General features: G+C 49.9%; 1 long non-coding RNA gene across 1 annotated transcript; it reads right to left on the reverse strand.

The window, feature by feature from the left end:
• Window positions 1-376: 376 nt before the first annotated feature.
• On the reverse strand, window positions 377-7,382 carry LOC122231627. The gene is made up of 6 exons (XR_006208888.1): window positions 7,078-7,382; window positions 6,768-6,968; window positions 2,477-2,615; window positions 1,620-1,836; window positions 1,095-1,318; window positions 377-540 (listed from the first exon to the last, which is right to left on the reverse strand). It is a non-coding gene; the product is annotated as an uncharacterized LOC122231627 (long non-coding RNA).
• Window positions 7,383-13,306: the final 5,924 nt, after the last annotated feature.

The raw sequence follows: 13,306 nt of genomic DNA on the forward strand, positions 1-13,306 counted from the left end.
AGCGAAGGCTATTCATAGATGCTGAGAGGCCGCAGCTCTCAGGCAGCCAGCCAAGGCCTGCAGCACCCTGGGTGCAGCTTCCTTCCAGAGCCAGCACCAGTGGCTTTTCCCGTGATCAGGAAGTGCTCCAAACTGCAACTTGCACTGTTCTTGTTTGGTTTCCTTTGGTGATGAACAGTCTTTTAGTGTCCTTCTGATTCTGTTTACCGCTCCTCGAGCTCTTATCAGATTTTGGGTTAGGGGGTGGGGTCCTTGCCCTCACAGAGCTTATTATGGTCCAGGGGGAACACAAAAAGACAAGCAAAGAGTTACAGCGCAGCAAATAAACAGCAGAAATAAATACGACAAAGCAAATCCTATGATAAAGGAATATATGATGTTTAATATTAAAAAAAAGGAAGCAACAGATTTTCCCATCCAGACAATGCCCTCTTCTGCAGCCATCAAACGGGGTGTTGATATCTGGTGGGACCGGGATAGAAAGGGGTTCAAGATACGCTGTTGTCCAAGGCCACCAGCCAAAGATCGCCAGGAGCACACCTGTGGTCAACAGGTAGGTTTATTTGGCTCGCTACAGTGAGGGGGGACGCAGCCCAGGGGGATCACAAGGATGGGGTCGGGCTGGGAGAGTTCCTCAGAGAATTTAAGTTTGGGTGATTCTAAAGTGGAATTAAGGAAGTGGGTCTGGTTCGGATCTTGTCAAGTCACAAGGGCAATTCGGTCATTGGGTATCTTAATGCATTTTATCTTGGAGGCGGTGAAAAGCTGTCAGTCATTCACATTAGTCAAAGGAGGGGGTATTTAGTAACTTCTGTGGCCTCTGAACAGGTTTGTCTGTGTCTTGGTCAAAACACAGATGCAGCATGGGCCAGGGTGAGCCCCGCACCACGGAGGCTCTGTTTGTACTCCATAAGCACGGAGCATCGTTTATGTTCAGTTGGGGACATCACAGTCTGGCAGCCAGCAGAGAAAATTTCTATGTCTCATTGATAATTGCCAAAAAAAAAAAAAAAAAAAAAAACCACCAAAAAACCCAAACCGGTTTCCAAAGTTAGCACGCACAAATACGTACCAATACGTAAGTATGAACTTACCTCTTTTCTTTTGGGCAGCGGGAGTCAACAGAAGGATGATATAGAAGACTGTCGTCGCCTGTCAGGGTCTTACATTCACAGGTAGTAGCTCACATAGTCCTCTCAACACCCCTGTCGCTGTTTGATAGAGGGAGCAACTGAAGCTCAAAGTGGCGGGGGCGTCATGATTTGAGCGCGGGTCCAGGAGAGGCCACAGCCAGACACTTTTGACTGCCTTAGGCCAGCTGAGAGGCAATAATGAATCCCCCGTAATTCAGCCACGGCAGGCTCGAATGGTCTGCCCTGCTCCAATGTGCGTGGGGAGAAAGCTGTTCCGAGCCCTCACCCGGAGTCTATCTGATCCAAGATTCCCGAGAGAGCGGTGGGGTGGTGTTTGGGCAGACCGCTGGGAAAGTCCAGGGCACAGGCCGTTCTGACAAAGGGCTCAGCTTCCAGAGGCCCCCTAACTGCCAGCTGATGGTCGGCTACCAGGGCCTCTGCCGAACAGGCAATAGGCCTCCCTGTGACCTTACCCACTGATCTTACCTGCCTACCGTAGGAGGGCGTCAGCCACACAATGGCATTCCTTCTGTACCACATGCAAAATGAAGTGTGGGGGAGCCTAGCACAGCCAGAAGAAACCCCGGAACTTGACTAGCAGGTGCCCCCATCATCTCCCAACGGCACCCAGCATCTTGACTGCAGCGTGTCCTCGCGGCCCTCCCAGGCCTCCTGGTCTCCCCGGCAGCCTTTCTTCTCACCCCTGGGGATGATGCCAAAGCTCAGATCCAGTCTGGCATGTCCCCCATTAAGATCCCAAGATCTTTCAGCCTTTTGCTAGTGCCTTTCCCCTGGACCCACCTCCTTTCTTTCTTCCCCAAACCTGCCAGGTGGGAAATTTTGGCAATGTCATGGGCTGAGTTCCCCGTCATTGCAGATATTCAAGCCGAGGCTGGTGAGGGGTTTTCTTTGTGACTCTGGGGACCAAAATTCTAGGAGCCCCCTCATTTCTGACAAGTCCCGCGGAGGGAACAGTGCAGGTCCTCAGACTGGCTCAGCTTTCCTTAGAAGCCATCTGATAGTGGGCAAGCCATTCATTGACTCCCTGGGCCTCCTCTGTACGGTGGGCATGTTGACGCCCACCTAACAGGATAATTGTGGAGATGAAATGTGACAAGGCTCATTAGCCCCTAATGCAGTTCTGGGCACACACATGGCAGGTGTTACTCTGTCACTTGGGCCCCAGGCAGACCTGCTGCCTTGTGCCAGAGCCCAGGCCTTGGGTCTGGACTGAAAGCCTTTAGGGGGGCAGGAAGCCCACCGGCCCACTAGGAGGGCTCCCTTCTCTCCCTTATTTCTGTATTCCTTAGGTGTGGATTTGTTGTTCCCCAAACATTTCCTACCTCCTAGCCTTTGCTTATACTGTTCCTTCCACCAGCGCATCCTCCTCTCCATGTCTATTCACATGTCCATCCAACCATACGTATTCGTTTTCTGACCCTGATTTTGTGTCAGACACTGTTGTAAGCCCCGAGGATACAACTGTGAACAAAGCAGACGGGGCCTTTGTTTCATGCAGCTTGCATTCTAGTTGGAAGGGAAGTAATGACATTATTAAAACAGGTAACGTTAACTGCAATGTCCCATATGGTAATTAGATGATGTGTCTGGTGGGGTGCGGTGGGGTGGGGTGGGGGTTGGCTGCTTTGGGAAGAAAGTGAGGGGTGGTTGCAAACTGCAGAAACCAGCTCTGGTTAGTGAATGCTGGACAGGAACTGAGTAGGGCACTGGGTAGCTGGATGGCTTTACCTGTATTAGAGAACAAGACTTGGGAAGGGGGCAGGACCCAAGAGAGACCTCAGCCAGACCAGCCATAGCACAGTCGGCCTAGAAAGCTGCCTGGCACCTTCTCTGCTGCCCTGTTGGGCCCAGGATTTGATTGTTTTCACCACTGGGAATAGTTTCTGGTTGTCCCATTGGAATGGCTGAAGCTAGATCACATGCTTGCTCCATAATTCTCAGGGGGCAGGAGAGAGAGAAAGAGAGAGAGATAGAGACTGGAAATCTACCGTTCTTTGACCTCCCTGATGTGAAGGATGATCTATTGTTGAGTAGCCAAGAAATGATAAGCGCCTGAAGCATGGACGCCTGATTTGAGGTCTAAATGATAAAGAACAAGTGATGCAAAAATGGGGGTAATAGGCATTCTAGAAAAAAGAAATAGCAAGTGCAAAGGCCCTGGGACAGGAATGAGCTTGATTTATTCAGGGACGGAAAGAAGGCCATGTGAAGGGAGAGCAATGAGTGAGAGAGGGACCAGGAGGATAGACGGGCAGGGGGAGCTTCCACGCTTTGCAATGCCACCACTGCCACAAATCCCCTCCCCTCTCCCCCTCCCCCTCCCATCTCCCCAGATTCAGTAGAGATTGCCTGGCTCTGGATTTCCTCCACAACTGAGTTGCATTATCTCATGAACACTGCATACTTTCTGTTTGACCTAGCAGTTATTTATGGGCATGCCTGACTCCGAGAGCCCCCAGAGGGTATATATAACGGTTATATTTTCATTTCTGTGTCTCAGGGCCCATAGAGAGCTTGGCACAGGAAAGTTCTTAGGATAGGCTGAATTCTTTAATCAGCTGCCACAGGGGCAGAGCATGTTAGTAACGCAGGAACCTGTGTCGAGAAGCACTAACATTTCTAGCTCTCGTGTAAATCTTGTACCAACCAAGCAGAGTATCCCATCAGGCTACATGTTGCCTATGAGAAAGTTCCTAGTATTCCTATGGTCGCTGAGAGTTTGGTGGTTGGAAACTTTTTGCAATGTGGGTAGACATTGGGGATGCCTGGCCATGGTCATTGCCCCTCTTCCTTGCTACCAAAGCCCCAGTTCTATGTAGCTGGCAGCACGTCTAACCCCAGGGGGTGAGGGTGTGGTTGGTGTGAGCGGATCACGTGATCTGGTCATCTACTGCTGTGTAATAAATTACCCCAGAACTCAGAAATCAGATAGAAGCTGCATGTTCTTTTATGACCTAGCCTTGTAAGTCACAGGGTATCACTTCCGCCAAGTTGTATTTTTCACCAAGTTCTTAAGGCTGGCTAAAATTCATGGGGACTTGCCCCTGGGTGGGGAGAGTGACAAGAATATACAGCTATGCCTGGAGTCGGGCACATCCTGTCATGCCCGCTCTCGTTTGCCACTGGTTGGTCTAGGGTTGGTCACGTGATCTATTTCTGGCCAATGAGGCTTAAAGGAAAGTCTACGGAGGTTTCTGGGGGAAATCGCTTACCTCTCTGTTTTCCAGAGAGGGAAAAGGAGGGTCAGGGAGGTGGAGCCATGTCGGAAGTCACTGGGCTGGTCAGGGGCAGATTCAGGTTTCTAGGTCTCACAAAGTCAGAGACCAGCAGAGCCTCCTTCCCTCAGGGGCTCTATAATGACTCTTCCTCAGCCTTTGTTTCTGTAGAGACCTAGCCTGTTGAGATACTCTGAGACCCATAACTTCTCCACGTCCTCTGCTTCCTGGTGTCATCTGTCCCCACCCAACCACTCCTGTTAATTCTACTTCACGATATCCTCCTGAAGCTGCCTTCCCCCCACCCCCAAGGCCACCACCCAGTCTAGGCCACCTTGCCCTCTCACCAGGGTCACTGCACCGTCTTTAGGATGGTCCTTCTGTGTCCCATCTTGGCCGCCATAGTGCAGGCAATTCTTTATAAAACATAAACAGCTTACATCCCTCCAGTGGCTTCTCAGTGCCCTTGGAGGAAAGTGCAAACTTCCTGCCAAGGCTTCCCAGGTCTGAGGCCCCCTCCCGAGCCCTGTGGAGCCCTCCCACTGCTGTCAGAGCCTCACCCTCACTGCCCAGAGCCCCCTTCTCTTCTCTCTGCAGCAAGGCAGCCCTTCCTTAAGGTCTCACTTCCCCTCCTTCCTCCTGTCTCTGTCTCCTGATGCCACAGAACTTTTCAATCTGTAACTCTGTGTTAGCTCTTGAGGGTTTTCCAAGCCCTGTCCCCATCACCTAGGCTGTGAGCCCTATGTGGGCAGCGAGGCAGTGTGGACTCGTGGTCAGAAGGACAGGCTCTGGACTCAGACCGAGTTCATGTGCCTGTTTGCTTCTACTTGTGGGTCTACTTGGGCAGCCTTCACATTTCTTTCTGCCTTGTTTTCCAGGCTGTGAAGAGGTGGGGATGAGAGAACCCACCTCGCTGGGTTGTTCTGAAAATTAAATGAAACAATTCCATGTAATATTATTAGAGCAGAGCCTGGACATCAGGCAGTGTGAAAACAAATACGACAGACTTATTTCTCTTGTTCTGCCAGCTGCACCTGCCCTCCCTCCTGACACCGGGTGCTCCCCAGCAAGTGCTCAGTCAGAACGTGCTGGTGGAGGAACAAATGGATAATCTCCTTTGCTCCGGATCATAGCCCTGTGAGGTGGGAAGTTAGGTTTATTGTTCTTGTTTTGCCAAGAAGGAAACAGAAGCACAGAGTTGGGGACCAACCTGCCTGGGGCACACAGCAAGTCAGGAGCAGACACAAAAGGCTCTTGGCTCCCGGGTCAGATGTCTGACCACCACCCATTCAGAGGATGGATGAGGCCCTGAGGGAACCCGGTGGGGATCCTCAGCCTGTCAGCAGCAGAGCGAAAGGGACTTGAGCTGTCTTCTCTTCTGGGGCCAGTGCTGGAGTTCTAATGCTTATCAAGATGTCCTCGCTGGGCATAGAGCCAGCGGAGTGATTAGGAGGCGTCTGGCCCTGCTGCAGATGTCCTTGGGGACACAGAGGGTTGGAGATGGGGGCAGCGCAGGCCCAGATCAGGAAGCACACCACACCGATACCCAGATCCTTAGCATTATCTGAGTGCCTGCCGTGTGCCTGACCCTGTGCTGAGAGTACCTGCCCAGGCTGCAGCACCAGCCTCCCCTTCTGCATGGGCTGAGCTTCTCGAATCCAGATCTAACCTCATCTCTCCTCTACCAATGGAGGCTTCTCTACCACCTTAGATTCCTGGGCCTGGCACGCAAGGCCCTCTCCCTTATCCCTATCTCTCTGAAACTCTTTCTTTACGTGTCTACTTGTTTCTTGCCCATCTCCGTCCTCCACACTTAAAGCTCTGTGGCTTGTTCACTGTTGTCACTGCAGAGCCTAACACAGCACCTGGAATTTTCTGGTGCTCAGAGAATGAATGAATGAATGAATGAACAGTGTAGCTCCAGCTACCTCTCTAGCCACATCTCCTCATGGTGTCCTCACCCTGTCCCCATCCTGGATTTTATGTCCCAATAATCCCAAGTCCCTTCAAGTTCCCAACAATGCTCTTTCATGCCTCTGTGCCTTTGCACGTGCTGTTTTCATCTAGAAAACCCCCCTTCCTGGCTTCCCGATTCTCTCCTATTAATCCACCAGGTCTCAGCTTTTTCCTGACCTTTCCTGACCTGGTCTTCAACTTCCAGGTGTTCCCCACCCCCACCCCCTATTCTGCAATGGCCTCTTTCTTACTGCTTTGGGAATTAATGATACCCTGGATCATGAGTTCCTTAAGGATGCCATGTCCAGTTTATTTCCTACACTCAGAACCTAACCAGCCTTACATAACAGACACTTAGTAAATGCTTGCTGAAAGGCGAATTAGCTGAACGCTCACACATCCTAAGAGTTAAAGATGCTTTGTGTTTGGGAAATGTGCTTACTGCTGATGAACAGCATGGACACTGCTTGATCCCAGGCGTAGAGTTAGGTGCTCCAGCTCTTGGTCATGGGCTGTGGAGTCCAGCAGACCTGGGGGTGAACCTCAGCTTGCTGTGTACCAACAGGGACAGGTCTTGCAGCACTCTGTTCCTCAATTTTTCCAATTGTAAAGTGGGGACCGTAATAGGATCTTCACAAGGAGGCTGAAAGAGTTCAATGAGACGATCCTCATAAAACACTTAGCAAAAAGCCTGGCGTACAGTAAATAAATACTCAATAAGTGTTCGCTGCTGGTATTGTTGTTGTCGTTACCTTGGCTCCGTGTTTTGTGTTCCTTTCCATTCCACTAACTCAGTTACAGCTACGCAAAGCAAACTTCGCCAGAAAAATAGAAAGCAAAAGCGCTACGTCAGATCATTTTTGCTCTCTGGCTGCAGAGGTACAGGTCCGTGCTATAAGCCCTGCCTATTGCTTTGATTTAAGGGCTAAGAAGTCAGGATCTCCAACCTGGGGAGGTGGGGGGCGGGTAGTTGGGAGAAATCCAGGGAATACATCTCTGCAAGGCTTGTCTCAGCCAGGTCTGAACTGCCCCAGAGGCCAGATCACTAGGACCTGTCTCACCCTGGCAGCCAGTAAGCAAGAAGGCTCCACTATGAAAGAGCACAAATGGGACCCACCCCTCTTATCAAGACCAAGGGGCTCACAGAGCAAAACAGAGGCCCTTTGTGAAATCAGAAGACTGATTAGGGATCATCTGCTGTGTGGCTGGAGTTTTCACATACATGAGCTTTCTTGAGTTTCCCAACTTCCCAGTGAATCATTGAACCTGTGGAGAAGGCTGTTGGCACTTGCCAAATAGCACATAGACATCCCCCTACAAGCCTTGCAGGTATGTGACAGCCATGTGATGACTGTGGTCTAGCAGCTTGTGAGTGGAGGTGACGTGGGTCACTTCTGGGCCAATGCAACTGACGGCCAGTAGACCTCCTCCATCCCTTCTATTCCCACAGCCCTGGTGACCATGGAGACCATGTGCTCTAGATGACATAGTTACTGGATACAGCAGTGCTAGGAGTGAGGGTGTGAGCGAGAACGAACCTCTGTTATGTTAGGATGTTATGTTAAGAGGTATTTGTTACTGCAGCAAAGCCTAGCTGAATCCTGACTAACGGAGGATATGTTTCTGTTTTCCAGATGAGAAAACGTGACCTTCTGGACGTGAAGTGACATACTCAAGGTCATCCAACTAGGAAATGGAAGGTATGGAAATGTGCCATCAGCCATTGGACTTATGCCTTTTAAGATTCTGTTCAAGCCAGATTCTAGACTTGGCAGGACTTGGCAGTCTCAGGATCTGAAGTTGGGATGAGCCAAGAAAGCACAGCAAGAGGTCTTGGGCAGTGGCTAGGTGAGATGTGGAATCTGGGCAGATCCAAGAGATGATATAAACAAGTGAAGGTCTTTAGCCTTAGCCTGAGAAGTGGGGTTTGGGGCTAAGGCTCAGGATCTAGATCAGAAGGAGGTTTAGGGAGTCTGGGGTACCTAAAAGTGAACAGAATAAATCCATATGTAGAGGGCGGAATGATGAGCTCAACTCCTGAAGGGGTTATTCCAGGGACAAGATGCCTCCCAGGTTGAAAACAATAAATTCAGAGCCTGGAAAATTCAATCAAGGTTTTGGAGAGGAGAGGAGAGAGGCTCTACCCAGAGAGGTGTGGTAAAGTAAAGAAGATATCTGATTTTTGTCTTGGCACAGAGCTCCAAAAACCTTTGGAATTTCCTGAAAGAAGTGTCTTTGCCATGCTAACGAACTCTAGGTGGGACGAACCCACCTAGATATCTTCAGGATGGGGGCTAGATAACGAACCCTAGATATCTTCAGGATGGGGGCTAGTCACCTCAAAGACCACCTTTGTGATTAGAAAATTAGAGCTTTGGGCTAGCCTGACTTCGGCGAGTGGGGGTGGGAGGTGTTGGAGATTGAGTTCAGTTATGTGGCCAATGATTTACTTAATCATGCTCACATGTTGGTGAAACCCCAATAAAAACACTGACATCATGGCATGGTGGGAGCTTCCTGGTTGGTGAACACATTGATGTGCTGACAAGGTGATGTGTCTGGATTCCACAAACGGAAGGCATAGAATCTCTGTGTCTCCCTCTTCAGACCTCGTCCTGTGTCCCTTCACTTGGCTGGTGCTGATCTGTATCCTATATATCAAAACTGTAATCATAAGTCTAGTACTTTCAATGAGTTCTGTGAGTTATTCTAGAGAATTATCAAACCTGAGGGAATCACGGGCACCTACATATTTATCGTCAGCTGGTCAGATGTGCGGGTGGCTCCCGAGATTTGTGGTTGGCATCTGGAGTGGGGACAGCTTGTGGAGGACTGAGCTTCACACCTGTGTGAACCGGTGCTAACTCCAGGACACCCAGTTGGTACTGGGGTATTGGAGATAAATGTGGCCACAACTATTAGTCTGTCTGGAAGAAGAGTTTGAACAGAGGGGTTGTGTGCAAGGACCGTAGAAACAAGGATTCAGTGCGTTGGTGTCCCCATCCAGAGGTGGGTCCACTCCTCTTGGTGGGTCTTCCTTGCATTGGCAATGGAAAGGACTTATGCTCGGGTGAGGGACTCTGGTTATTGGAGCCATCCAATCACTCTCTCTACTTTTTTTTTTTTTTTTTACAAAATTATCATGGCCATTATCATTATCACCATCATCACCATCAACATCATCACCATCACCATTACTAACATTGATCTAGTGCTTTGCATGGGCCAGATCCTCTGCCGAATGCTTGCTACACGTCCATGGCCAACTGCCATTTGATGATCACTAGTTGAGTTGATCCAGCTCTTTTCTAGATAAGGAAACTGAGGCTGAGTGCCGCTAAATGACTTGCTGACGGTCCCGTAGATTTCCAACCAGCACTCCGTGACCTCGCCCAGAGCCCACGTTCTGCTACACCTGCCACCAGCTGGGATGTTCGAGCTGCTTCCTTCCTGCAAGTCCTCTCTGTTCCCCTCACACTTACCAGATGAATCGGCAACATTAAAGCAAAACTTGTTCCCACAATTAGTTTCAACTCACCCAGTGTTTTCCGTGCCAAAGCCTTCCCTGTGCTTTGTGGCAGTGCTGTTAAGAGGTGCCTGAGAAGGGAAGCCTCAGGGCAGTGACTCCAGCACGAGCGTGAGTGAGCCGTGGAGACCCTGACTTGAGTCATCCCCCTCTCTGAGCCTCACTTTGGTAGTGTGGTTAAGTGTGGGGCTCTGTGGGGGCAGGAGATCTGAGTGTGAATCTTGTCCAGTAGCTAAGCCGATTTTCCTATGTCCTTCGCTATGAAATCGGCCATCTAATGATCCCTGCTTCATAGGGTCGTTGTGAGAAGTGAAGTTAAACGTGTAAATAAATGCCTTAGGACAGGGCCTGGCAGGGAGCGGAAGCTTGGTGGTTATAAACTGCTATTGGCCCAGGCCCGCTCCTGTTCAGCTCCAGGCCCGCTCTGATTACTGGCCTAATGAGAGAACCTCATACGGATCTAGTCCCAACGGCTTCCAACTTGCTGTATGACCTCAGACGAGCCACTTTCTCTCTCTGGCCCTCAGTTTCCCCAGTTGAACTCCAGGGTCCCACCCGGCATCCGTTTTTCCTTTTTTTCCAGAGAGTTTTCACTGCTTCCTCCCTTCCAGGCCCTGATTCTGCCAGGGCCTGCCCAGGGTGGTGCCCGTCCCTGGCTGCACGGCCAAGTGGTGAATGTCACCCTTGCCTGCCTGCCAGCGGTTCAGATAGGGAGGTCCTGGGAAAGGTCAGGATCCAGGGGCGGAGCCTACCAGGGCCTGGAAAGGTAAACAGGAAAGGAAGTGACAAGAACAAGTTGCTGCTTACTTAGCTCCAAGGCGTGTCCACTTGCCCAGAGTATCAAGACAGGCCCCAACGGAGGAGACTGAGCCCCTGGAGGATTAAGTCTTCACTGGGCCCCAGAAAAGCAAAGGTGTCACCTCTCACGTATCTTACAAAGCACATTCACAGCCAGGATGGTTCCTCCTTTTTGTCACTTCCTCCAAAAATGCTCCTCCTCAATTGGAACAAAATCTGAACCCTGCTCCCTGGCTAATAGGCCTCAGCACTTGCCTCTGCCTGCCTCCCCTACCGGTCTCCTACCTGTCCACCTGTTCGCCACCCCTCAGCCACGCTGGCCTCCCTGTCTGTTTTCCTGAGAAGCCAAGTTTATTCCCATCACTCTTGCTACTATTTCTGCCTGGAATGTTCTGTGCAGCTCTTTTAACAGCTGGCTCCCTTTCATTCTCTTTCTTCTTGGAGGCTTACCCTAGCCGCCCCTTAAAGCAGTTTTCCCCAGGTACCCTTGGACCCGTCCTTCGGGGCGCTCTTACTCTGGGAGTCTCCTGTTTATGTTCATTGTCTGTGAGTTGCATGAAGCCATGGGCCGTGTCCATCAGATCAAGCCTGCGTCGACAGGCCCAGGGCAGCGCTTGGGCTGGGGGTGGGGGGGAGTAGGAGGTCTTCAGTAATACATACCCTCTAAAGGACCAAATGAGTGGCATTCACAGACATCATCACTTTCTGTGAGAGGAGGGTGAAGGCCTAGGAGGAGAAATGACACTGAGGGCCTTTTGGAAGCTGCTGGCAGCCTCACATCAGGTTCTGCAACTACCCCCAAAGCCATTGGGTTGTACGCCTTAAGGGTGAATTATATGATACGTGCATCACACCTTAATAAAGCTGTTTAAAAAAATAAAACCTTCACTTATCAAAAATGCAATTGGGATCCAAAAGGTAAGGTTACTAAGTCAAGGCCACATGGTAGCAAGTGATGAAGTAGGGCTTGAACACTTAGGCTGCGCGACCTCCCAAGGCTGCCCCATCCCTCTGCCATCAGCTACCTCCCTCAGGACAGGGGGAGCAAGGTGCGGTGTAGAGTTTATCTGGCTCCAAATTAAACGTCCACACAAACAGGCGTTAGCTAATATTTTAACAGTGTTGTCTGCGGGTGATCAAATAGTCTACCTTTGCTCTTTCTGATATCGTATGAATTTTTCTCCTTTCTGTTTTTGTCTTAAATTGAGGCATCGTTGGCCTACAACATTATATCAGCTTTAGATGGACGATATAATGATTTGCTATTTGCATATATTGGAAAATGACCACCACGATAAGTCTACTTTAAAATCCATCACCGCACATAGTTACGGAATTCTTTTTTTTTTTCTTGTGACGAGAGCTTTTAAGATCTCTCTTATCAACTTTCAAATAATGCAATACACTGTTGTTAATTATAGTCACCAGGCTGTACATTATATCCCCAGGACTTATTTTTTTTTTTATATAACTGGAAGTTATTGAGTGCTTTAATATTTAAAAAAAAATGTTAAATCCCTCTCTGAAAGAAAACATTATTCAAGAAATGTAGGTGTCGTTAGTTCAATTGGCATCCAGAGTAAACAATCGCTCTTGTAACTATTCAGCTAAGACTGAGTGCTTTCTGTGTGCTGGGCACTGTGTTAAGTGCATGCTGCATATTACCGCTTTCTGCTGTCACACCGGCTCTGTGAGGGGGAGGTGACGATTGTCCTCCTTTTCGGATGAGTAAGGTAGGGTTCTGAGAAATGAAATGGTGTATCCAAGGTGACACAGCAGGTGACGGCAAGGCGGCGATTTATCCTCAGGTCTGTCCAGCTCCACAGTCTGCTTCTAACCAAGTGTTTCTCGTGGAGACAGATGGTCTAGACCAGTAGAGGCAAGAGTCTGGCCCCTGGTCATACTGCTTGGCCGCAGTGGTCAGTTCTAGACCTTGCATTTGTGAAGGACAGTAGGCAAGGAGATTAAGTATAGAGAGGTGAAGACACAGGGGGCCATGTTGTATAGGAACAGCTGGGGGTCAGAGGGGGAGGTGGGTGGTGCCACAGCACCATACCGTTTCAATCTCTGCCAGGTGTGTTGGGATGGTCTTACTCTGGGAGGCCAGGAAGAGGGGACAGAGGGAGTTGGACCAGCGATCAAACTCAGGTAGGCGATGGGTTGGGTCTAACTATCTCACTCTTGGTAGGTAGAGAGCCCCCTATCACTGGAAGTGCACAAGCTGAGGCCTGATTTTAAATTGGCAGAAATGGTGAGAAGTTGGGTTGATGCATTGGGCAGAGGTTGTACTAGATGACCTTATTAGTCAGTGTATGTTGGATAACAAACAACCCCCCAAAACTCAGTGGCTTACGACAACAAATGGCTCTTCCCTGTCACTGATCTGTGAGTCAGCTGTGGCTCCGCTGGGCTTGGGTTCAGATCTGTTCCGTGCGTCTTCAGTTCTTGTACTTCCTGGAGCAAGCTCTTCTCAAGGCCTATGTTGGGAGCATAAAAGCGGGAATAGAAATAGGCAACGTGTCTTAAATTGTCTGCTCAGAATGGCCGCATTGTCGGTTCCACTCGGCTTCCATTGGTCAAAGCAACTCACATGGCCAAGGCCAAGTCTGTGGGCATGGAATGTGTATTCTGCCCACGGAGCGTGGATAGCAAATATC

The sequence above is a fragment of the Panthera tigris genome, chromosome A1 (genome assembly GCF_018350195.1).
Source record: "Panthera tigris isolate Pti1 chromosome A1, P.tigris_Pti1_mat1.1, whole genome shotgun sequence".
Lineage (NCBI taxonomy): Eukaryota > Metazoa > Chordata > Mammalia > Carnivora > Felidae > Panthera > Panthera tigris.